The sequence below is a fragment of the Nomascus leucogenys genome, chromosome 13 (assembly GCF_006542625.1).
Source record: "Nomascus leucogenys isolate Asia chromosome 13, Asia_NLE_v1, whole genome shotgun sequence".
Classification (NCBI taxonomy): Eukaryota; Metazoa; Chordata; class Mammalia; order Primates; family Hylobatidae; genus Nomascus; species Nomascus leucogenys.
This window is the reverse complement of record NC_044393.1, coordinates 84260361-84285829: the sequence shown is the minus strand read 5'-3', so window position 1 is coordinate 84285829 and position 25469 is coordinate 84260361. Positions and strand designations below refer to the sequence as shown.

Below are 25469 nucleotides of genomic sequence, written 5' to 3'. Positions count from 1 at the left end.
ATAGTCTTTTTGTCTAAATCAAATCAAAGTACTTCCCAAAGTACTTCCTTTGCAACTCATTTCCAGGAGACATGACAGTGCTTAAGCTCTCCCTGTGATCTGCAGAGGATGGGAGGCCAGTTCCTCCCTCTTGGACAAGTGACTTCCCTTCCCCCTCTTCCTTCTTTGTCACTATCTCCGTGAGCCAAGATGTCTTCCAAGGGTTCACTCTGGTCTGTCTCTCAGGCCCCTAAAATACAGACCCCTCCTTTCCAGGATTAGCTTCACAATGTAAGATGTTGTGGTAGCAGTAGAGAGGCCTTGTAACTCCCTGCGGAGATACCCAGGAGCCCCCACCCCAGCTCCCACCCCAAGAAGAATTATAAACACAAAGCTATTGTGAATGGGGGAGCCCTTCACCCAAACCTGAAGTGATGTTAATTTTAATTATGGAAAAGCTTCAAGTTTGGAAAATAGAGGGCTGAATTCTAGCTCTGTGCTGTGGGAACTTGGATGAGTCACAAACCCTCTCTAAGGCTCGAGTTTCTCATCTGCAAATTAAACAAATGAACTAGGTAGTATCGAAAAGTCCCTTCCGTCTCTAATATTGTGGACACCTCTGATGTTGACAGAGAAATCAACCAAGTGTTCGTTCGTTCTTTCTTTCTTTCTTTCCTTCTTTCTTTTTTTCTTTATTTCTCTTTCTTTCTTTCTTTCTTTCTTTTCTTTCTTTCTTTCTTTCTTTCTTTCTTTCTTTTTTTTCTTTCTTTCTTTCTTTCTTTCTTTCTTGCTTGCTTGCTTTCTTTCTTCCTTCCTTCCTTCCTTTCTCTCTCTCTCTCTCTCTCTCTCTCTCTTTCTTTCTTTTTTTAAGACAGAGTCTTGCTCTGTTGCCCAGGCTGTAGTGCAGTGGCGCCATCTCAGCTCACTGCAACCTCCGCCCCCTGGGTTCAAACAATTCTCCTGCCTCAGCCTCCATAGTAGCTGGGATTATAGGTGCGTGCCACCATGCCCGGCTAATTTTTGTATTTTTAGTAGAGACGGGGTTTTGCCATTTTGGCCAGGCTGGTCTCAAACTCTTGACCTTAGGGAATCTGCCCACCTTGGCCTCCTAAAGTGCTGGGATTACAGGTGTGAGCCACCGTGCCTGGCCAAGTGTCCTATTTCAACTGAATAATCAGGACTGAAAAAGCCTATGGGGCTAGCCTTCTGGTAAGTTCTGTGAAAAGCACAAACTAATCAGAAGTTAGGGTTCAAGGAATTTATACCCTAATTAAACATGCAAAGAAAAGAGAGATACAATTCAGAAATAAAATCATGCTCATGTCTTTAGACTAAGGTGAGGGCAGAAATAACTTGAGTGTGGTTTCACCCCTGCAAATGGGCTTCCCTCTCAGATCCTGATGAGTAACTACCTGAGACAGATAGGTTGTAAAACCTAACAGATAGCTTATGAACTAAAGGCCAAGTAGATTTGATTGTTGGTTAAGCAGTATTTAATGATGGACTTCTCTAGATTAGAAACAAGAATGCCGATGTTGCAATAAGACTTCAGAAGATCTAAGCACTTCCTACAATGTTAAATACTCAGAAGGGAAAAGTGAGAGGTAATAGCCACTGCTTTGGGCATAAGAGCTAACAGTTGCTTCACCCAGGGTGGGCAGCAGCTATAATTCTCAACTGTGGATGGCTGCCTCCTTGGTATGGCTTTAGAGGTCTTGGGTGTATCCCCTAAAGATCTTCCTTACTTATGTGCTCACTTCTGAAATTCACATAAAGGAATGCATCACCATTCATTTCAAAAGAAGACATCATGTTTAAAAGGCAATCGCTAGAGGAAGAAAATATTGACTATGTGAAACTCCAGATTTTAACTAATCTCTGGAATTATTCATGATTTTTGCATAATTCTGGTAATTTCTTTTTCTGGAGTGATCCCAGGCGATACGTCTCCCTTTCTATTATCCTTGGAATATCCCAAATGTGGAGCAAGAACTCTTGCCACAAAGCGATTCCAATGTCTCATGCTTACTTGCATACAGTTTGGCTGCAGCCAGCCCTGGCCTGGGTCCTTTTCATCTACCATTTTCCCTGCTGGCTGAGCCCTACCTTGCCCTAGCTCTGTACCTGCCTCTGGTTCTGCAGAAAGGTCATGCTCGCCACCAGGGGTCTGTAGCCATGTTGCCCCTGCCCCTGTTGAAAGGTAGGTTACCAGATGCAACCCTGGGGCTCTGCCCAGAGGGGTAGGAGAGTGAGCTGGTGATCAGCCATGTCAGAGATGCTGGAGGGACTGATGTGTTTGGAGGAGTAAGCTGGGTTTCTGTTGGGTAGTCATCCACAAGGAAGGCATGGGAGGAGCCCTTCCACAATTTAGCAGGTCCTTCCCTGCTTGATGTAGGGAGCTCAGGGGAAAAAGTAACAAAGTTGGGTCCTGTGAGGCGCCCAGAATTTCTCAAAACACAGTGACCCTTTTAAATTCAAGAATTTATCAGTCACATTCCACATTCCAGAGGCTCTCCTCCCCTTCCTGACCTATTTCAAAGAAAAGTCCTTGTGACATCATTTTTTACCAACTTACTGGATGGGCTCCAAGAAGGGAACACAGAGGTGATGACACAGGAGAGGTTGGATTCCAGCAACTGGAGCTCCAGAGGCATCCATCCCCAGCTGGCGACATCTCTGCCATTTACTCACAAGTTGGTCAAACTTCACACATCTGTAAGAAATTAAAGAAAGAGGCGAGAAATATGAAGTGTGGCTTTACAGTTAACAGGGTCATTAAACAAACCTGAGAGGGGCTGCTGGCTGAGTTAGGTTAGAGCCCCACTCTTTTACAGACTAAGAGTTTTTAAGGATTCATTGTGGGAGAGTTTATCAGAGGCTTGGACTGCTTCTGTGTCTTTTTGTTGTGCTTATTTGGGAGGGAGAGTTGTGTGTCTGTTCCTATACATCTTTCTGCAGCTGCAGGCATATTCCTCGAGTCTGCTTTTAGCTTCCCTATCTTAGTGCACCTGAAGGGAAAGGAATGTGATTACTAAGGCCCACTGTTTTACTGGGGCCCATTGTATGAGGGTGAAGTTTGACAGTTACCCGAGAGACTCCTTCTGCGTCTGAGCTGTCTTATCTGTGTTTTACTGTCTGCCTATAGTTAGAAGAGAAGTGATTTCCTTGAAATGCATGAGGCTAGAAAGGGAGCTGGAACTTAAAGTGGCGGTGTTTGTCTGAGATGAAGGTGCTCTTGCTCTGTCAACGTCCCAACCCTAAACCTGGTGGGGGCTTCATCCTCTCCAAGTCCCTAGGTACAGAGGGCATAGTGCCCACCTAGTGGGGACTTCATCTTGCTCCTTGTCCTCCCTACCTCTTGGCAACATCTCCATTTATCTTCTCTCAGAGACCTCCTGTTCCCATTAGGAGAAACTACTTGGTATTTTTCCAAACCCTGAAAATTAAGTTAGATAATGCACATAAAGTACTTTGCTCAGTGCCTGGCACAGAAAATTTATTTTTCACATTAAAAAAAGGATCGTACTATATATACAATTTTATGTCTTCTCCCTCTTTAAAATAATTTTTAAATTTCTTAATTGTGTAGAAAAAACCAGCTCCATCTTTTTAAAAGCATATATAATGCATTGTAAATATCTTTCCATTTCAATTAACACATTCCTGCAATAGCACTTTGTAAAACACTGGTCATTTAGTATTTCCTAGAATAAATAGTTTTGGTTTATTTAAGCATTTCCTATTAAAGGACATTTAAGTTACTTTGAGTTTTTCACTATTATTACTGTGACTAATGTTAACACCTGATTATGAGAGACATACATTATGGATGTGCTGACATACACTTATCTAATGAAAAATTGAAAAAAGACTGGAAGAAATGTTAATTTTTTTTCTGGGTGATATATGAAAGGTATTACAGTTTGATGTGTGCTGATAAAGTTTATCTAGTTACAGATCAAAAGAAGATTGGAACAAACTGTTAATGGCTATTTCTGAGTTGTAGAATTATGGTAATTTAAATTTATTCTTTATATTTTTCTTGATTTGCTATTTGCTTTTCTTCGAAGTGCATGCGTATTATAACTAGGAAAAATAAAAACTGTTCAAAACGTTTTTCAGAATAGTATCAGGGCATATTTTGTGAGTTGCACCCTTTGAATCTGTGCCTAAGAGCTAAAGTCCAGGAGGCTGCTCATGACTGTCTTGGGAGGGGGGCCCGGAGCTATGGATCAAGGCCCCAGCCTCGAGACAACAGCTGAGATTCTGCAACCTTTGTGATTTCACCTGCTTTTAATCTTTGCCTCGCCAGTCTGTTTTTCTATGATGATCAGCATTAAAGCCATAACAACAAAAGGGGCAGGCATGCTTGGTTTGGGAGCATAACAGAACAGATGGCTGGAGCAAAGGCCCCAATCTGTTGCCAGTTTGGGGTGTCAGGGCACACTCAGGGTAGCAGATAAGAAAGGTTTCCCCTCCCCACCAGAATCTTCCTCTCCTTTTCTTCTAGGCAGAGGCAAGCACTCACACCTTTCTTAGCTGGTGATATAGATATTTTCCTGTGTATCTCTAAATAATACACTTCCATTACTGATCGATGTGCCAATACGAATGATGACAATTTCATTTTCTTTCACTACCCCTCACTCCCACCACATGCAAGCATACTTCCCATCCTCCTGTCTTCCCACCCTCCCAGCACAGATCGACATTGAGTGTTTACATTAGAATGACGATGATGCTCTTCAGAGCTGAATCATAAAGTTCTTTTCCTGCCCAACTTTTTGTTTTTCCTGGAGTTAATGTGTTTCTTGTTTTTGAGATACTTAATTTTCTGTCCATTTATTTCTAATTCAATTCTAAATGCTCTGCCTGTTGTCTAAATATCTTCTTAAAATTTTTATTCATATTAGGAGAATGAACTTCATCTTCTTGATGAAATATCTCCTGGAGCTCACTGACTTACTGCAATCTAAAACAGTTGCTGTCTATTCTTGGTGCTCAGCTGTCAACAAGAGATGCCCCTTCACCCTTATCCTGGGAGTTCCCTTTATGTCGTTTCTCTGCTGAATCTTTTGTTCCCATGTCTTCCTCTTAAAAAAATTTTTTTTTGGTGAAACACATAATCCATTAGCTCCCTGAGAAAGAATGCATGAGAGGTAAATTTTGTGAGACTTAGCATGTGTGAAAATGTCTTGATTCTCCTCTCATATTGGATTGATAGCTTGGCTGGGTATAGAATTTTGGGGTGAAAATAATTTTCTTTCAGAAGTTTGAAAATCACAGCTCACTGCAGCCTCAACCTCCTAGGCCCAAGCCATCCTCCCACCTTAGCCTCCCAAGTAGCTGGGACTACAGGCATGTGCCAATATGCCTGGCTAATTTTTGCATTTTTTGTAGAGATAGGGTGAAATCTTGAACTCCTGGGCTCAAGTGATCTTCCCGTCTCGACCTCCCACAGTACTAGGATTATAGTCACGAGCCACTGTGCCTGGCCTGAAACTCCTATTATTCACATGTTGAACTTCCTGGACTAGTTCTCTAATTTTCTTATTGTTTCTTTCCTACTTCCATCTCTTTGTGTTTTTGCTTTTTATGGTGGGAAGAAATCACATCAATTTTATCTTCTAACTCTTCTTCTGAATTAAGAGCTCTTTTTGTTCTCTGAATATTCCTCTTTATGCGTCCTGTTCATGTTTTAGAAATCACAATCTTCTCTTCTCTCTCAAAGACATAAATGAGACTGATTTTTTAAAGTTATCATCTCCTTGCAGAAGAAGTTACTTTCATCTGTCTGTTTGGGTCTCTGTTATTCATATTCCCTTTGTTGTTGGGAATCCTCCTATATCTGCATATATTTAAGAGTGGAGTCCTAAAAGGTTGACTGGAAGTTCTGAGCCTGAGAGTGGGTCTTGTTTTCTTTGGGCTCACTGTAATATGATATGCATGAATGCCCCAAAACCAAATTGCAGAAAACACATTTCACAGTGTAATCTATAAATGGCACCATGATCTAGCTGGAGAGGCCCAAATTTAGCCATCTTTATGCTCTTCCTGACATCTTGTCACATACTCCAGAAAAGGATCTTCCAGTCTCTTGCCTAGAGGGTGAAGGCCTGGTTGGAAGTATTTTGGAAGCTGAGTGGGAAAGTGAGCTGGAGGTTTTAGTGTTCAGAATGCACACATTAAATTATACCCCAGTGTTCAGTATGGTATCCCTGCTTCCAAATCTACTTGTTTTTAAAATTTATTTGTTTAATTTATTTATTTATTTATTTATTTTACTTTAAGTTCCAGGATACATGTGGAGAATGTGCAGGTTTGTTACATAGGTATACAGTGCCATGGTGGTTTGCTGCACCTATCAACCCGTCATCTAGGTTTTAAGCCCCATATGCATTAGGTATTTGTCCTAATGCTCTCCTTCCCTTTGCCCCCCACCCCCCAACAGGCCCCAGTGTGTGTTGTTCCCCTCCCTGTGTCCATGTGTTCTCACTGTTCAACTCCCACTTATGAGTGAGAACATGTGGTGTTTGGTTTTCTGTTCCTGTGTTACTTTGCTGAGGATGATGGCTTCCAGCTTCATTTTGTCCCTGCAAAGGACATGATCTCATTCTTTTTTATGGCTGCATATAGTATTCCATAGTGTAGATGTGCCACATTTTCTTTATCCAGTCTATCATTGATGGGCATTTGGGTTAGTTCCAAGTCTTTGCTCTTGTAAATAGTGCTACAATAAACATACATGTTCATGTGTCTTGATAGTAATGATTTATATTCCTTTGGGTATATGCCCAGTAATGGGATTCCTGGGTCAAATGGTGTTTCTGGTTCTAGATCCTTGAGGAATCGCCACACTGTCTTCCACAATGGTTGAAATAATTTGCACTCCCACCAACAGTGTAAAAGCATTCGTATTTCTCTACAGCCTTGCCAGCATCTATTGTTTCCTGATTTTTTAATAATCGTCATTCTGACTGGCGTGAGATGATTTCTCATTGTTGTTTTGATTTGTGTTTCTCTAATGATCAGTGATAATAAACTTTTTTTCATATGTCTCTTGGCCACATAAATGTCTTCTTTTGAGAAGTGTCTGTTGATATCCTTTGACCGCTTTTTGATAGGGTTGTTTTTTTCTTGTGAATTTGTTCAAGTTCCTTGTAGATTCTGGATATTAGATGTTTGTTAGATGGGTAGATTGCAAAAAGTTTCTCCCATTCTGTAGGTTGCCTTTCACTCTGATGCTGGTTTCTTTTGCTGTGCAGAAGCTCTTTAGTTTAATTATATCCCATTTGTCAATTTTGGCTTTTGTTGTATTTGCTCTTGGTGTTTTAGTCATGAAGTCTTTGCCCATGCCTATGTCCTAAATGGTATTGCCTAGGCTTTCTTCTAGGGTTTTTATGGTTTTTTGTTTTACATTTAAGTCTTTAATCCATCTTGAGTTAATTTTTGTAAAAGGTGTAAGGAAGGGGTCCAGTTTCAGTTTTCTGCATATGGCTAGCCAGTTTTCCCAGCACCATTTATTAAATAGGGAATCCTTTCCCCATTGCTTGTTTTTGTCAGATTTGTTGAAGATCAGATGGTTGTAGATGTGTGGTGTTATTTCTGAGGTCTCTGTTCTGTTCCATTGGTCTATATGTCTGTTTTGGTACCAGTACCATGCTGTTTTGGTTACTGTAGCCCTGTAGTATAGCTTGAAGTCAGGTAGCGTGATGCCTCCAGCTTTGTTCTTTTTGCTTAGGATTGTCTTGGCTATATGGGTTCTTTTTTGATTCCATATGAAGTTTAAACTGTTTTTTTTTTAATTCTGCAAAGAAAGTCAATGGTAGCTGAATGGGAATAACACTGAATCTATAAATTACTTTGGGTAGTGTGGCCATTTTCATGATATTAATTCTTTCTATCCATGAACATGGAATGCTTTTCCATTTGTTTGTGTCCTCTCTTATTTCCTTGAGCAGTGGTTTGTAGTTCTCCTTGAAGTGGTCCTTCATGTCCTTTGTAAGTTGTATTCTTAGGTATTTTATTCTCTTTGTAGCAATTGTGAATGGAAGTTCATTCATGATTTGGCTCTCTGCTTGTCTATTGTTGGTGTATAGGAAAGCTTGTGATTTTTGCACATTGATTTTGTATCCTGAGACTTTACTGAAGTTGCTTGTCAGCTTAAGGAGTTTTGGGGCTGAGACAATGGGGTTTTCTAAATATAGAATCATGTCATCTGCAAATAGAGACAATTTGACTTCCTCTCTTCCTATATGAATACCCTTTATTTCTTTCTCTTGCCTGATTGCCCTGGCCAGAACTTCCAATACTATGTTGAATAGGAGTGATTAGAGAGAGCATCTTTGTCCTGTGCCAGTTTTCAAAAGGAATGCTTCCAGCTTTTGCTCATTCAGTATGATATTGGCTATGGATTTAATAGCTCTTATTATTTTGAGATATGTTCCATCAATAACTAGTTTATTGAGAGTTATTAACATGAACCAAATCTACCTGTTTTCTTGTGGCCCAGAGACCCTGTATTTTGCCTTTTCCAGAGGATAAACACCTAGTCTTCTGCCAAGATGGGAGGACTGTCACCTGGCTGGTGCTTAAAGAGGACTTTGAACTTGTTTTAGCTTCACATATATCCTACTTTAAGAATCAATTCCTTGGAATGTGTGTTTTTCAGAATATTGCCATCTACCTATTGCTAACATAAGATTCTGCTTCTCCACGGCTATTTAATCAGTTACCAATCTATATCTGCTTTTCAACTTCCAAAATTTTACTGTGATTGTCTCCTGCTCCATTCTCTTAATCCTGGTGATTTATGCTTCTAAAATACATTTTAATGTCAGTTTAGTGGATTTTTAAGAGGGAGTGAGTGTGCAATCTGACATTTTAATCCAGAAGTCAATGTTTTTCTTAGTTTACAAGGAATTCAATGCATATAAAGAATATTAAAACTTTGTCCTTATTGTCATAAACATTTTTAGTGTGTCTTTCATTTTAATTAAGATATTTTTCTATGCCAAAGATTTTATGTTTCTATGGTAAAATTTATCACTTCTGCTCTTTCAAACTTAATCTAATTTTAGGCTTAGAAATTCTTCCCATATCTAATAAATAAGATAAATATTGCCTTATTAAAAAGTACTGGGTAGCTAATAAATAAGATAAAATCATCTTATTAAAAAGTATTATGTTATTTAGATTTTTAAAATTTAAGCATTGAATTCACCTGGAATTTATTTAGGCATATGTTGTAAAGTTAGGTTTTAAATTTATTTTTTTCTCCCTAACAGCCAATTTCCTCAACATCATTTGTTGACTAAATCCATTCCTCATTGAGAATCATGACTTTATTCATCACATATTAAGTTCTTTTATACCCTGGGATTTATCTTTTTCTGGGCTGCTATTTTTTCCATTAATCTCTTTGTTATGTCTTCAATTAATACTGCACTGTTTTACAATTAATAACTTTGTAGTGGACTTCATCTGGTTGGGTATGATTTTCCTCATTATCTTTTCCTTTAAAATTTTTCTAAATTATTTTCATTTTCTGTTCTTCTACATTAATTTGAAACGAATTTTATTAAATAAAACAATCTCATTGGGATTTTGATTGAAATTGTATTACAATTATAAATTAACTTGTGGTAATTGGCATCTTCATAATACTGAATTTTTCTTTCATAGAACATGGTATATGCCTCATTTATTCAAGTTACCATTTTGCCTTCTATTCGAATTTTGTAAAAAAAAAATTATCCTAAGTTAATCTATAATGCAGCTGTATCCTCATTAATATTTTATAAGCATACCCATTAGTTTTCATTTGGTTCTTACAGAAAATTCTTCCCCTAAGTCTTCAGAGCAGGGAAACCTTTCCCTTCTTGTTGCAGGATTTTATACAGCCCTGAATCCTGCAGGGTTTTCCATTTATTTATCATTTAACCAGGAGGGATCTATCTAGTCATAGTGCCTAACATGCAAGGTGACTAGAATGTCCTTCATCCCCCAGCCATCTGGCTGATGCCCTATTCCAACTGCTGGTATTTCAGTCTATGCTAAAGAGTCATTAAAAAAAAAAAAGAGTCATTTGCAGTTCCTCTTTGGGCAGTGTGATTTTGTAAAGACCACTGACTTCCTTTATCATGAACAGTTTTGACCACTTTTATCCTCTCCATTCATTTATATTTCTTGTTAAGTGATTAAAAAATTCAGAATTCTGGAATTCTCCTCTTTTCTTGTGTTACAAGCCAAGACTGTCATCTCTGAAAGAATGTAGCCTGGTGTGGACCCTGGACCACCTGCATTAGCATCATCTGAAGTGCTTGTAAAAACACACCTTTACAACTAATCACAGCCAGCTACATATTTCTTTGTTCCTTTTCTGCTCCCACTGCTTCACTTGACTACAAAATAAATGCAAAAAACAAAAACACAGCTTTTGGCTAGCTGTGGTGGCTCATGACTGTAATTCTAGTACTTTGGGAGGCCAAGGTGGGAGGATCACTTGAGTCCAGGAGCTCAAGACCATCCTGAGCAACATAGTGAGATCCCACCTCTACAAAAATAAAAGTGAAAAAAAAAACAAAAACCTGGGCATGGTGTTTTGCACCTGTAGTCCCAGCCACTCAGGAGGCTGAGGCAGGAGGATTGCTTGAGCTCAGAAGGTCGAGGCTGTAGTGAGCTATGATCATACCACTGTACTTCAGCTTGGGCGACAGAATGCAATCCTATCTCCAAAACAAAAACAAAAACCAAACCAAAAATGCATTTTTCTGGGCGCTCTTCCAGACCTACTGAAAGGTCAGAACCTCTCAGGGTTCTGGACATTTTAACAGAATCCCCAGGTGATTCTTATGCACATTAATATTAGGGAATCAAGAGAGGCAAAGATAGAGTGGGAAGGTGGGGAGTCGGATGATGGCCTACTGTTTTTCACAGCGATGTAGCCGTGGACTTCAATGGATAATTGATAAGGTCACCTGGCAAGTTCTGGTTTAGAGGGTAAAGCATGTGGCAGCTAATCAAGAATATTTTCCTCAATCAATCTCATCAATGAGGTAATTAGTAGCAATTATGCCTGAACCTTGGTTTTTGCCTAAGAGTGTAGCTGTAAATTTTCGTGCATTCCCCATGTGTTCTAATGAAATCTGGAGGAAGCATATCTGACATAATTAGTCACTCTCCAAGTTACCTTGAGAGCACCCCATCTCCTTCAGTTACTGCAACCCCCTGCTGTCCTTTATTAGGCCTTGGTGACCTCCTTGAGACCTGCAGATCCAACCAGGGCAGTTGAATAGGCTTCATTCTGTGTCCTCCCAGAGGCCTCCAGATCTAAGTGGGCTTATTTGCAGTTGATTTCCTCATACCTCGTCCCTGTAGAGTGGGGAGAAACAAGGGTAAACTGTTGCTGATAAATGGTGAAGAGGAAAATCTCAGGTCGACTCCATGATTCACTTTAAGTGAGGTGGGGCAGCAGCCTGAACACAGGGGCCGAGCCCAATACCTCATCTGTTTCCCCTTCCTATAAGATAATAACAGTACGGGCAATGCATGAACGAGCACTGTATGACTTACAAAACATGTAATGCTCACTACACCATTTGAGGCAGGTATGATTATTTGGCTTATTGTACAGAAACTCGGGTGTAGACAGAATAAGTGACTGACCTGTTTCCCATTCCATCTTGTTTGCTAAGTGTCTTAGTCTGCTCAAAAGACAATAGACTGGGTAGCTGAAACAACAGAAATGTTATTACAGTTTTGGCGGGTGGAAGTCTGAGATCAGGGTGCCAGCATGGTCGGGCTCTGGTGACGGCCCTCTATTGGCTTGCAGACAGCCACTTTCTGTGCTGTGTACTTACATGGCACGGGTGGGGAGGGGAAAAGAGTCTCTTCTTATAAGGGCACTGATCCCATCACAAGGGCGTTACCATCCTGACCTCATGTAAACCTAAATAGCTCCCAAAGGCCCCACTTCCAAATAACATCATATTGGGGGTTAAGGCTTCAACATAAGAATTTTGGGGGGATACAGGCATTTGGTCCACAGCATTAAGTGACTTATACTTCCCCCAGAGGTGAGCAGTTTTGGTGTATTGGAAAATGGAGGCAACGTTAGTGTCGTATTCTGGATGCAACCCAGGGCATCTGTCTCCTGGGAGAAGATTCTCTGTAGGTCAGGGAATCCCTGGATCTTCGTAACTGGAAGGCTTTAAATGCTGTCAGTTCCCTGTAGGCGCGACCTCCATCCTTGATGCTGTAGCATTAGTGAGTCCTGAAACCAAGGTACTAGCAGCCGTTACTCTCATGCCACATGATTTCCTGCCATGCGTGGACACTGGGATTCCCCCATAGTTCTTGTGTTCAAGGAGACGAGAATCTTAAAAGGGGAACTAGAGATGTGAATAAATAATTGAAACCAGTGTGGTCATATTATTACATTCTAAGTGATGTGGTAGCAGGAGAAAGGGGTAGTTAACTTTCTTAGGAAGCCAGCAAGGCCGTGGCACTTGACAAACGATAACCAGCTGGAGGTGGAGGTTGGGGTGGGGAAGAGCCACTGAGAGCAGAGGCAGTCATGCTCACATTTACGGAACGCCTGCTATGTTTCTGGCATGATAGATACTATGAGGGGCAAAGTTAGACATGGTGCCTTTGACGTCTCAGGCCTGAAGCAGGATATTCTAAAGCAGGATATTTCCCTGACCCCTTCGTGGGACTCACAGCAGGGGTGCCTCAGTTACTCAGCCCACTGCTTTCAACTCCTCGTGGGAGGAAGCATGCGAGCAAATGAGGTGGGAACTGGACTAATGAGTGCTGGAACCAGCTGGCTGCTTCAGCACCTGCAGGAACAAACTCCATGTGGGCCCTGCAGCAACATCCAGGTGGAGGTGCCTGTGACCCCCAAAGTCCCAGAGGACATGGTACAGTGCTCTTTTAGCTGTTCCATCCACAGACAGCTTAAGTGTTAACAGCTCAGTGGACCCTCTGCCTTTTCATGTGAGGCAGCTGCCCTACGCCAGTGAGGACAAAGGGCCGGTGTGACAGCCTTTTGTATCCACACTTGTGGCTCCTGAACTCTTGTCCAGCTTCCAGGAAAAATGAGGTCGCATGAACGAATTGAAGGATAGTAAATGCAGGCGATTTTATTGCTGATGAAAATGGCTGTCCGCAGAAAGGGGAGCTGAAAAGGGGACTGGGGGTGGGGGTAGGTAATCTTCCCCTGAAGTCCAGCTGTCTCTGGCTGGGTTCTTCTCTGAAGTTATGCCATCAAGCTGTCCCTCTGAAGTCAAGCCGTTTCTCTCCAACATCCAGCCACAGTCTCTGCTCCTCTCCAACTGAGTCTGGGGTTTTTATAGGCACAGGATGTGGTGGGGTGGGGCCATGGGTAGTTTAGGAAAAGGCAACATTCAAGCGGGAAAACGGGATAGAAGTTCTCACTTTGGGCCGCAGTTTCAGGCTTTTTGGCTTGAGGGTGGGGTTTTCACCAGGGACCTGCCCTTTTCTGCCTAGAACTTCTCTGCCTCCTGTCCCCATCAGTTCCTTATCTCCATCATCCTAAACTGGGACAGTCTTTTCTGTTACATGATTGCAAAGCACTGTATAACTTCCTTTTACAGCACTTAATCAGAGTTTGTTATTAGTTATTGTTATTGTCCTTCCTCACTAGACAGGAAACCTCTGTCACAGGGATTGTGTCTGACTTTGCTCCTATACCTGAAATGTAGGGCACACCTCCCAGACAGCAGACAGATTCATAATTTTAAAATAAAAAATATACACACACATATACACATTTATACACATATACATGGCGGCACTGTTTTGTTCCAACCCCATGTACACAATGTACTGTGCTCCATTCTCTTGTGGAGACTTGTGGGTCTAGATTTGTGACTCTAGACCAGCTGTTCTCATGGATGGCTGCACATTAGATGTATCTGAGGAGCTTTAGGCAATCCCCATGCTGGGCCCATAACCAGACAAGCCCACGGACTTGCCTGGTCAATGCCCAGGCATCACTCATCCTAATGTTCACCAGGCCACAAAGTCCATTTCAGCAGCAAAACTCTTTCATAAACTATATTTTCTTCACATAAAATGTGTTCTTTCTCAAGAATCATCCTTTATGCTTTCTTCTTAAAGCACTGATTCAAAAATACCCTTCTAGTATTCAGAAAAAGTACCTGGATTAGGTGGGCCACAGTGACAAATGCAGTCAAGATGCCACAGTCCCTCTGTCCCACCTTCCTACCCCCAAATTCTAATGTCCACAGTTGGCAGGCTCGGGAAGCCTTGAGAGCCTCTGACCCTCTAGTAAGAGGGGTGGCTGGAGGTTGACTTACCAGGTTGGCTTGACCTCTGTGGGAAGGCAGGTGGGGCAGGCACTGCTAGAAGTTCTCACAGAGGCCAAAGTGAGAAGTCCAGCAGGAGTAAGGAGGGCTGGGCTGGGAACATGCCCTGACGAAGGACATATCTTACTGCCCTGCGATAAGAAGGAGCCTGAAGATCTTGGATTGCTCTTGGTTTCTGAAGACACAAAAGAATCTAGCAATCCAGATTTTCAGCTGTGCAGCTCTTGATAGTGGCAGAATTGATTGCTGGGCATTGCACGCGTGGGAGCTCCGCTCTGGGCCTGGGGCCTGGGAAGGGTTCTCTGGGGCTGAGGCAGAGAATGGCACCCACTAGGTGTGTTCACTGGGCTCTGTGCCATACCCAGATTCTTTCTCAGGGCCTGACTCCTTCCTCCTGGGTTTGCATCTCCAGGCCCAGGTGTGGGTCTGGGTGCCTCCCTGCCTCCCTCTCCTCCCTGTCCAAAGTTTGACAGGGCTCATGGGGCTGCCTTGAACCTTGGTAGGATCTCTATGCAACTGAGAACAGAGGGGTCATGGTTTGCTTCTAAATTGGGCTAGGCCAGGCCCAGTGGCTCACACCTGTAATCCCAGCACTTTGGGAGGCCAAGGCAGGTGGATCACCTGAGGTCAGGAGTTTGAGATTAGTCTGGCCAACATGGTGAAACCCCATCTCTACTAAAAATACAAAAATTAGCTGAGCCTGGTAGTGAGTGCCTGTAATCCCAGCTACTCGGGAGGCTGAGGCACGAGAATCGCTTGAACCCAGGAGGCGGAGGTTGCAGTGAGCCGAGACTGAGCCATTGGACTTCAGCCTGGGCAACAAGAGAAAAACTCTATCTCAAAAAAATAAATACATAAAAAATAAATAAACAAATTGGGCTAGGACTTGGGATTGAAGGCCCTCCTTGGGGCCAGTGACAGGCCAGTGCTAGAGGACCTCATGGGTAACTGCATCCTTTCCCTCCCTCCAGGCTGCCCATTCTCCAGGGAGGTACATTTGCTTTTGTGGTAACTTCTCTGGCCATGCTTTCCCTTCCCCCCTGGAAATGCCCTGAGTGGACACTCAATGCCAGCCAGGTGAACACCAACTCTCCAAAATTCACTGAGAAATGGCAGAAGAGGATCTGAGAGGTAACAGAGCAAGGGGGATGGCTGGGAGCAGGAGTCTGCAACAGGGACTCCTGAGTGCATTCATTCATTCAACATTCATTATCCAACTTCCTGCCAGGCAAGATCCTGGACTTTAAGATACTGCGGTAGATGAGACAGAGAAGGATTCTGCCTTCACAGAGCTAACGGTCTAGTGGACATGCGTGGTAAGGTAGGGTGGGGAGAGAAAGATGCTAATAAGCAAATGGAAAAGGCAAATCTCAGCGAATTATAAGTGCAATGAAGAAAATAAAACAGAATGATGAGGAGGAGAGGGACTGGGCTGCTCAATGGAAAGGATGGAGAGTGAAAATGGGTGTTGTTGGAAACACTCCTGCATATATCAAGGAGGAAGGGCTCAAGCATTCCTCCAGCCAATCCTAGGAAGTAGAGAGGGCAGCGAGTAGTACTCCTGCTTTATATTAATTCACTAAACATCATTAGTTGAACATCTGGCAGGTTCCAAGAGTTGTGTTGGGACTATAAAGAGGAGAGAGACACATCACGGGGGTAGTGGTGACAACGATGGTGGTGGTGGTGGCGATGGTAGCAACAGATCATGGTTACTGAACACTTAGAGTTTTCCAGGCACTCTACTACAAGTTCTTCATAGATGCACAAGTGCCATATTGATAAACGTTCGCAGTGGGCTCAGATTAATGGGAGAACCAACATGCCGGACTAGGGCTCAGCACCACTCTCTTAGTGGGCGCTGCCAGCTTAGCTTGCTCATTTTGGAGAGTTGTGCCCCTGTGTTTATCCCACTATGAAGCATGACTCTTGCTAAACTCAATTTTATCATCTGGGGAGAGGAACTAGTGGCTTGGAGCAGGCTCTGAAAGTCAGGTTGGCTTATCTAAAGGGTCAAGAAGAAAGTCAGCACACTCAGGATTGTTGGCAGAGAGATCACCACAGGCTTAGGGACAGAGCCCAGCATCCTCACCCAAAGTAGGCAGGTGGAGGGGTGGCCTGTGGATGGGGTGCAGTTGTCGGTGGTACACTGTGAGAGAGGGAAGGTCACTTGAGATCTTTAGGGAGCCTTAACCATCTACTTCCCAGCTCAACCTGAAACACCTAGGGCCATGGCATCTGTGCATGGGCTGGCCTGGAGCTGTGCCCGGCACCACCTGCTCTGGAGCACGGGTGGCATTACACAGCACAATGCGATGATGGGGCCCAGTCCAGTGTAGTTTGCTCAGGCATGAATACAGCCCCCATTTATTACCTTCTGTACCAACTCCCCAGTATCACTGGGACTAGACCAAGGATGTTCCAGAACTCAGGGCTATGGACCTAGAGCAGGGTGGGTTCCCTAGATAGATCCGGGAGCCAAGCTAACAAGCCTTAGACCAGGCAGGGCCCATCCTACAGCCCACCTTGACCCATGTTGAGTGTCCTCATAGCCTCATTGCTTCAACAATTGCCATTCTCCCATATGGGAAATACAAAGGACAAACATGGAAGACGGAAAACAAACTATTCCTACCCATGTTTGACCAGTAAGAAGGAACAGAATCCACAAAACATCTCAGTGCCTAACAATGCTACTCTGTGCTTGATAATATTGCTCTAGTTTGATTTTTCCCTCCTTGCTTCCAAAGTTTGAACTAGTACCTTTTAATATAAACTTGTTTGTTTTTTGTTTTTGAGACAGTCTTGCTCTGTCACCCAGGCTGGAGTGCAGTGGTGCCATCTCAGCTCACTGTAACCTCCGCCTCCCGGGTTCAAGTGATTTTCCTGCCTCAGCCTCCCAAGTAGCTGGGACTATAGGCATGTGCCACCAAGCCCAGCTAATTTTTTGTGTTTTTAGTAGAGACGAGGTTTCACCATGTTGGCCAGGCTGGTCTCAAACTCCTGATCTCAGGTGATCCGCCTGCCTCGGCCTCCCAAAGTGCTAGGATTACAGGTGTGAACCACTGCGTCTGGCCATAAAATAAACTTTTAATTTAAGTCTTACAAGCATAAAGCAAAGAACACAATACATTTTCAAAGTTGAACTGATCGATGTAACCTACCTCAAGAAATAGGCATTACCAACACCTTTTAAGCCCTATCATACCTCCTTCCAGTCACCCCTCCCATAACAGTAAACACTATCCCAACTTCTAACACCACAAATTAGTTTTGTCTGTTTGTGAACTTTGTGGAACCACACAGTACATATTCATTTGTGTCTGACTTCATTCATTCAGTATTAAGTTTGCAAGATTCTTCTGTATTGTTATGTGCGGTGGTAGTTTATTCATACTCATTGCTGAATAATGTTTCATTATATAATGTTCCATTATATAAATAGACAGCAGTTTATCAATTCTGTGTTATCCAAATTATGTGTTTAAGGGTGGTTTCCAGCTATTTGCTGTTGTAAATTGTGTTGCTATGAATATTTGTGTGCTTGTGCTTAAATGAATATATATATGTACGTCCCTGAATGTATACTTAGGAGGAGCATTGGTTGGGTCATAGAATGTGTATGTGTCCACCTTTAGTAAGCACTACTAAATACATCTCCAAAGCGGATCTTCCAGTTTACACTCCCACCAGCAGTGTGTGTGAGCTCCAGTTATTTTACATTCTCACAAACATTTTCTATCTTTTTTATTTTAGCCATCCTGGTGGTACATTTGTAGCATTTTTATGATGCTGTTGGGATGATTTAGAGTTAACTATAATTGTCCCTCCTCAACTTGTAGTTCTGCTTGAATTCCTTGGGTCATTTTTTTCCCTAAGCTTACCACATTAACTGGTGACTGGAGTTAAATATCCTGATGTAGACTTTGTCAGATATCACCATTTCCATGATTTTCATTTCACTGAGTATCATGCAAATCTTAATCTAACATAAAAGTTCAAGCAACAGACCATGTCCTAATGTGCCAGCATTATGTTAGGAATTGGCTACGTTCACAACGGTCCCGCCTCCTTGCCCATCCAGCTCAGCCAAGTGTCCTCTGGGCCCAGTTTTATCAAGACAAGAACATTAAATGTGTTCCAGTTTGGTAGAATCAACTCTGATGCCATCATCTCTCATCTAAGACTGAAGACATATCTAAAAATATTGCTAAGAAATAATTTTACTAGCAACTTATTTTAAAGGTAAAGGGCAAAAGTAGCATCATTTGGTACAGCAGTATTTCTGGTGGCTCCAATTCTTTCTGCTACCATCTTTATTTCCCCCACTGGGATCCCTGAGCCTGTTCCCTTGCTCCTATTAAAGGAGGAGTATTGGATTCCTTCTCTGTTATCCTTCAAATAGTGAGCAGCAAAAGTAACACTGTTAAACCTACTTCATGTGTCCTTCCCAAGGTACTTTCAAATGACTTAATAAGTATATTCTAACTGGGTCCTCTCCACTGGGTAGGGTGTGTCTTGAAAATACCAGATTTTTCAATACAGCTCATAAATGCCTTCAGGGTTCCAACAAGTGAAATTAAATTAATTTATATTATTCCTACTTTAGGGAACACAATCAAATCGCTAGTCCTGGAAAGGTTTCCTTATCTCTCCATTTCTCAACCTATGCCTTAGACAATGCTCCGCTGTTGACTTGCTCTCGTGCTCCTCCCACCCTGGAAAGCCAGGCCTCTGTGTCTTTCTCATCAACCTTTTGTCCCTTCAAGCACACATTGCAATTTTTTTTCAAAATTGTGCTGCTTTGTAGAAGTGATGTGAAATATGAAGAGGTCATTTGAGATTGTATTTCTTGGTCTACTCTTGCCCCGTTCATGCTGTGAAAAGTGATCCGTGAGCTGTTGATGTGTAAGTTGATATCATGTTGGTGAATTATCTGGGCTGCCAGTCTTTTTATAGTACTCTGGGTCAGATCTTTAGTTGCAGAACAGGCAAAGCTCAAACCAGAAACGTTGTCAATACCAGTTTTTAAAAAGTCTTTAAATTTCCCTTGCTCTGTGTTATGTCCAGGATAGGCAGCCTGCCAACTCTGTGAGGGGCCATAAACCCTCAAAGTATATTCCCCCACCAAAGGCACATGAACCCATTTCTGTTGGCAATCTGGACCATCCTGGGTGACACAAGTGGCAACAGATGCAGGTGGGGATTATGTTGTTTGTGAGCATGAGTGTGCATGGCTTGTGGCCCAACGTTTCATCTTGTGGACTCTAGTGACTACATTCAAAGACATACTTCCCTCTTTTTAAGATTAAGGGGCATCAACATGAACAACCAGTCTCTAAAATTCAACCATGAAGTCCTGTCCCATGAAAAGGAAGAAATGTAAATAGTGTTTTCTGTGATTCACTTGCCAGATCAGTTAGTTTATTGACTATGGCCCAGGAGTCCATGGAATTACATATGGTATAATTGCTGGTAGGATTTACATGTGTACAGTTACCATGTCATACATACCTTAGTCCGTTGGCCTGACTTAGATTTGCCATACTTCTATCAGGGGCCTTCTGTTGGCTGGACAGAATGTTGCATTCTTCTAGTTCCAGCCTTTCCCAGTTAATTGAGTTCCACCTTCAGAAAGGTGCCGACTAGTGCTTTTGAATTCAAAGATTTATACAATGGGGCCCGAGTCTCTGTTGCTGGATTTAGATTATACTGTGAGGTTATGGCTGCCCTAGGGGATGGGGACTAAATCACTTGCTTGTGGATCTTATGTATCTTTCCTGGGTAATTGTTTTTTCTTTTCCTGAATATGACTATTTCCCTGTAATCAACACATTTTGTTTATCAGGCCGTTCCTCATTTGAATGTCTTTCTGACATCACTCAAGACACAATTGACATCTCTGATTTAGACTTATTTGCTTATTCATTAGTGGTCTAACCCCAAACAATGCCCAGTGGTGGACTGCTCAGTAACGGTCTTTCAAAGGGAGAGTGGTTGAGTAGCTGCCTTGGGCCACATCTGCACCAAAAGCCCCATGGCAGTTCTGGACACCTGTCTTTTGCAGGGTCAGTCCTCATTCAGTGTAGACTCCATCACCAACACTTCCCATAGCTCAGGAGCACTGTGCCTGTGAGGATGCAATAGACCAATCTGAGCCCCAACTTGTGAATTTCAGCTAGAACCTCTGTTACTCTTCTCTACTTTCAACAACAGCCTTTTTGCATGTGCCTGTACTCTGACATATAGTCCAAAAGTACACCCAGATGTAAGTAGACTCAATCACCTCATCAAATTCCTGTCCTTCCTTTTTATCTCAGGGTGGACCCAGAGTTAACATGGCATTTCAAGCTTTAAAGAACTGTTCCATGGAGCTCCAGACCAAGGTATACCTAAGGCCTTCACCTGTCAAGCTGGTGGGGCCTGGAGTTTTGCCAGGTCGGTAGTCCAATCTCAGAGTGGTATGTGCTGCACTACTTTTTCCAAATCAGGAAGTTCTTCAGTGAAGTCTATTCATATCGTGTCATCAATAGAGTGAATCACAGCACACATGCGGTTTGTGGGCTTGTGGGGTTTCTTGTTTTTGTTGCTTTTTCCTGTCCCCCGGGGAGCCTATACTTGGCTTTGGTAAATTCAAATTAAAACTGGGCATCTGCTCTGCTAGATTCCAGGGCAGGGTTTCCCTACACTCAGCCCCACTGAGAACTACGATTCCTTATGTAAGAATCTGTTGCCTTCCTACTTCCCAAGAAATAAGATCTGACAAGTTAATTCGTCTTTACTCCTAGTTAAGCCCTTCTGCTGCTCAAATCCTTCCTGTGTTTTAATGCAATGTCTGCCTCTATCACTGCAATGGAACAACTAAAAAAACTTCAGTATGGCCGGGTGTGTTGGCTCATGCTTATAATCCCAGCACTTTGGGAGGCTGAGGTGGGCAGATCACCTGAGGTCAGGAGTTCGAGATCAGCCTGGCCAACATGATGAAACCCCATCTATACTAAAAATACAAAAATTAGCCAGGTGTGGTGGTGCACACCTGTAGTCCCAACTACTCAGGAGGCTGAGACAGGAGAATCACTTGAACCCGAGAGGCGAAGGTTGCAGTGAGCCGAGATTGTGCCATTGCACTCCAGCCTGGGCAGCAGAGCAAGACTGTCTAAAAATGCAAAACCAGAAAACTTCAGTGCACTTAGAAGCAGTTGCCTTGTGTTTTGAGGGTAGTGGACAATAGTTATGGAAAGGAATGTTCCTGGGGCCTGAATAGTATCAGCAGTGAGAGTGGATGTTTAGGGATTTGGGTCATGCCCTGCTAGCACTGAGGACTAGATTCCAAGTGACAGAGGCATTATTATTTTCTTTAATATATTTGCTGTTTACTTTTGTGCTTGTGTTATGTAGAGTCCTCTAAAGCAGGAGTTTGTAAAATATGGCTCTTGGACCAAATCCAGCCTGTGACCTGTTTTGTTTTTTTTTTATGGCCCATGAACTAAGAATGTTTTTAAAGGTTGTTTTACAAAAAGATCGTGCATCAGAAACTACATGTAGCCTACAAATTCTAAAATATTTACTATCTGGCCTTTTACGGAAAAAGTTTGCCAATCGTTGCTCTGAAACACAGGGCCCAGGTCTAAGGGTGTCATCTTCACCCACAATGCCCCCAAGTGTCCAACACAGTGAGCTACAAACCTAGGGTCTTATCTGTGGTATTTTAGCTCCCTCTGCTGGGCCAATGTTTTTCACCAGTACTGTAAACACGAGAAAGTTCTTGCTAATTTCAACTTCATCTTATTAATTGATGATTGATTGGTTTTATTCACCGAGTCAGCCTATTGGAAGGGAAGATAGATTCCCCATGTTTCACTAAGTTATACTGATCCACACACATCTCAAGGCTTCAAACCACTGACCGTCAGCCGACCAATTGTACAGCACAATACTAGCCACAGATGAAAGTGACAGCAATATGGAACCAATAGGAACATCATTATTCATTGGGATGCAAGAAGTAGTGGAGAGGGAAAAGTGAATGATGATTCTGTTTTGCGGGAATGGTGCTTGCAGAAAAAGTAGAAAACCGTGGGAAGAAACGGCAAATTCAGTTTTCAACACCTTAGACCAATTTAAACTTCATCCTCCAGTATCATGGTAGTTTAAGCTAACATAGAACCCACAAACATTACCAACACCTGAAAATGCTGGATGAACTGTTATTAAATCCAGAATCAGGTTCAAAATCAAGGGGGAAAACCTTACTCTCTAGAAACAAAGATGGGAATTACAGCCAGGATCATGGGGCTTATGATGGTTGGGTAAAGAATCAGACCCAAATATAGGACCAAAGGCTAGGAGCTTGGGTTGTAATGATCACCTGGGATCTGGAAGAGCACCCACTTCAGTGAATGGGGGAAATAATAATCCTACCATCCCAGGGAATAAACAAGGAAACTTTTATTCTTCCTAGAAGTCTGCAGGAAGTGTTAGAATATGGAGTTGCATGAAAAATAAGGATTCCAACTCTACAACACGTGAACACATATGGGTGTGGTGGAAAGATCTGCAAGCTCAGAAATTAAAGCTAAAACTGATCCTGTCAATAAAATACCTGTGGTTCTCACGGAAGAAAATGTACAATTATTCTTTGGGGGATATTTCCACATTCTAAAGCACGTAAGACATGGGGAAAAAAAACAATTCCCCCGAAGAAGAGTTCACAGACATAAATTTTGTCATTTCACACCAGGTAATAATGTATTATGAGAGAGAATCAGTAGGATCAACAGCTAATAGAACAATTTAAAGGACGATAGTAAATCAATATGTTTAAAATAATTAAAGAGAGTCAAGAAGCAATAGAAACCATAATCTAGAAGATAAAATGAAACAAGAACAAGGAAATTTGAACATAGAACCAAATACAAGTTTAGCAATAAAAATAAAGTCACTGCAATTTAAAAATGTATTTAATGAGTCAAACAGCATTTAGACACAGCTAAAGAGATATTCATGAACTGAAAGATTATCTAAGGAAATAATCCAGAATGCAGCACTGAGGGATAAAAAGATGGGAAATGTGAAATAGAGGATGGGAAATATGATACAGAAGTTAAGAAATGTGAAGCTAGACTGAGAAGTCCAGCATGTTTCTAATAGGAATTCCTGAAGGTGATAATGAGAAAATGGAAAAGTGATAGTATTAGAAGTGATATAATGGCTAATACTATTTTGGAACAGATGAAAAATATGAATATTCAGATTTTAAAAGTAGTCCCAAGTGTAATAAACAATTAAATCTACAATTAGATATATCATAATGAAACTGCAATACAAGTATAAAGAGAAAAATCTTAAAAGTAATAAGAAAGAAAAAAATACCTACAAAAGAATAGCAATTGGACAGTTAGCAGCCTTCTCACTAGCAAAGGTAGAGGCTGGAAGACAATGGAATATTTTCAAAATGCTAAGAGAAAATATTATCCTAGAATTCTATCCCACTGTAGAATCCCACATCAGGCAACACTGATAGCAAAATAAAGACATTTTCAGGTAAACAAAGACTAAGAGTTTATCAGTCACAGACCCTTACTGAAATAATTATTAAAACTTCAGGAAAAAGGAAATGGAATCTTGAATGAAAGAGTGGTGGAAAAGAAGCTGTAAGTGAGCAGAGGAACATATGGGTAGAAAACAGGTGGGTTAGTCAGCTTGGGCTGCCACAACACAATACTATAGCTGGGTGCAGTGCCTGTATATGTCTGTAGTCCCAGCTACTTCATAGGCTAAGGCCGGAAGATTGCTTGAGTCCAGGAGTTCGAGGCCAGCCCGGGCAACATAGTGAGACCCTGTCTTCACAAAACAAAAACAAAAAACAACCATAGACTGGGTGGCTTGAACAACTGAAATTTATTATTTCACAGTACTGGAGGCTGGAAGTCTGAGATCTGGATGCCAGCATGGTCAGCTTCTGGGGGGTTCTCCTTTCCTGGCTTGCAGATGGCCACCTTCTAGCTGTGTCCTCACAAAGACTTTCCTTGGTACATGCAGAGAGAGAGAGGAGAGAAGACAGAGAAAAATCTCTTCTATTTATAAGGGTACTAAGCCCATGAAAGGGGCTTTTCCCTTATATATTAGTCTGTTTTCATGTGCTGATAAAGACATACCTAAGACTGGGTAATTCATAAAGAAAAAGAAGTTTAATGGACTCACACAGTTCCAGGTGGCTGGGGAAGCCTCACAACCATGGCGGAAGGTGAAAGGCACGTCTTACATGGCAGCAGACAAGAGAGAATGAGAGCTAAGTGAAAAGGGAAACCCTTTATAAAATCATCAGATCTTGTGAGACTTATTTACTACCATGAGAACAGTATGGGGGAAACCACCATGATTCGGTTCTCCCACCAGGTCCCTCCCACAACATGTGAGAATTATAGGAGCTATAATTCAAGATGAGATTTGGGTGGGGACACAGCCAAACCATATCACCTTATGACCTCATCTAAACCTAGTTTCTTCCCAAAGGCTCCATCTTCAAACACCATCATATGAATTTTGAGGGAACACAAACGTTTACTTCACAGTACTAGGTAAATCTAAATAAGCACTAATTGTAGGAAAATATAATAAAAACAATAAGCAATGGCAGTGGAAAAATAAATATTTGACAACAATAGCAGAATGGTGGTAGAAGTTCAAGTTTTCTAAGGTCATTGTACTATTTGATGGGAGACTAGACATTTTATTTACCCATGGACATTGTTAAGTGAACAATTCACATTAAAAAGTTGTGAGCAACTTCTAAAAGAATAAAATAACAAGTTGAACATCCAAACAAGTAAAATAAAAAGGGGAAATAAAGCAAACTTAATCCAGCAGATAAGTTGGCAAATTGCAGCCCAGGAGCCAGATCTGGCCCATCACCTCCTTTAGAGCAGACAGCTCACGACTAAGCATGGTTTTACATTTTAAGTGGTTAAAAAAATCAAAAGAAGAACATTTCATGACACATCAGAATTATCTGAAATTCAAATGTCAGTGTCTATAAGTGAAGTTTTATTGGAACACAGCTACACTCATTTCTTCACATCTTGTCTGGAAAAGTTGTGACAGAGCCCGTATGGGCATAAAGCTGAAAATATTCAC

The 25469-nt window shown here is 41.9% G+C and overlaps 1 pseudogene; it reads left to right on the top strand.

The window, feature by feature from the left end:
- The window catches only part of LOC105740736, a 41733-nt pseudogene that overhangs the window by 7789 nt on the left and 8475 nt on the right, over positions 1–25469 (top strand).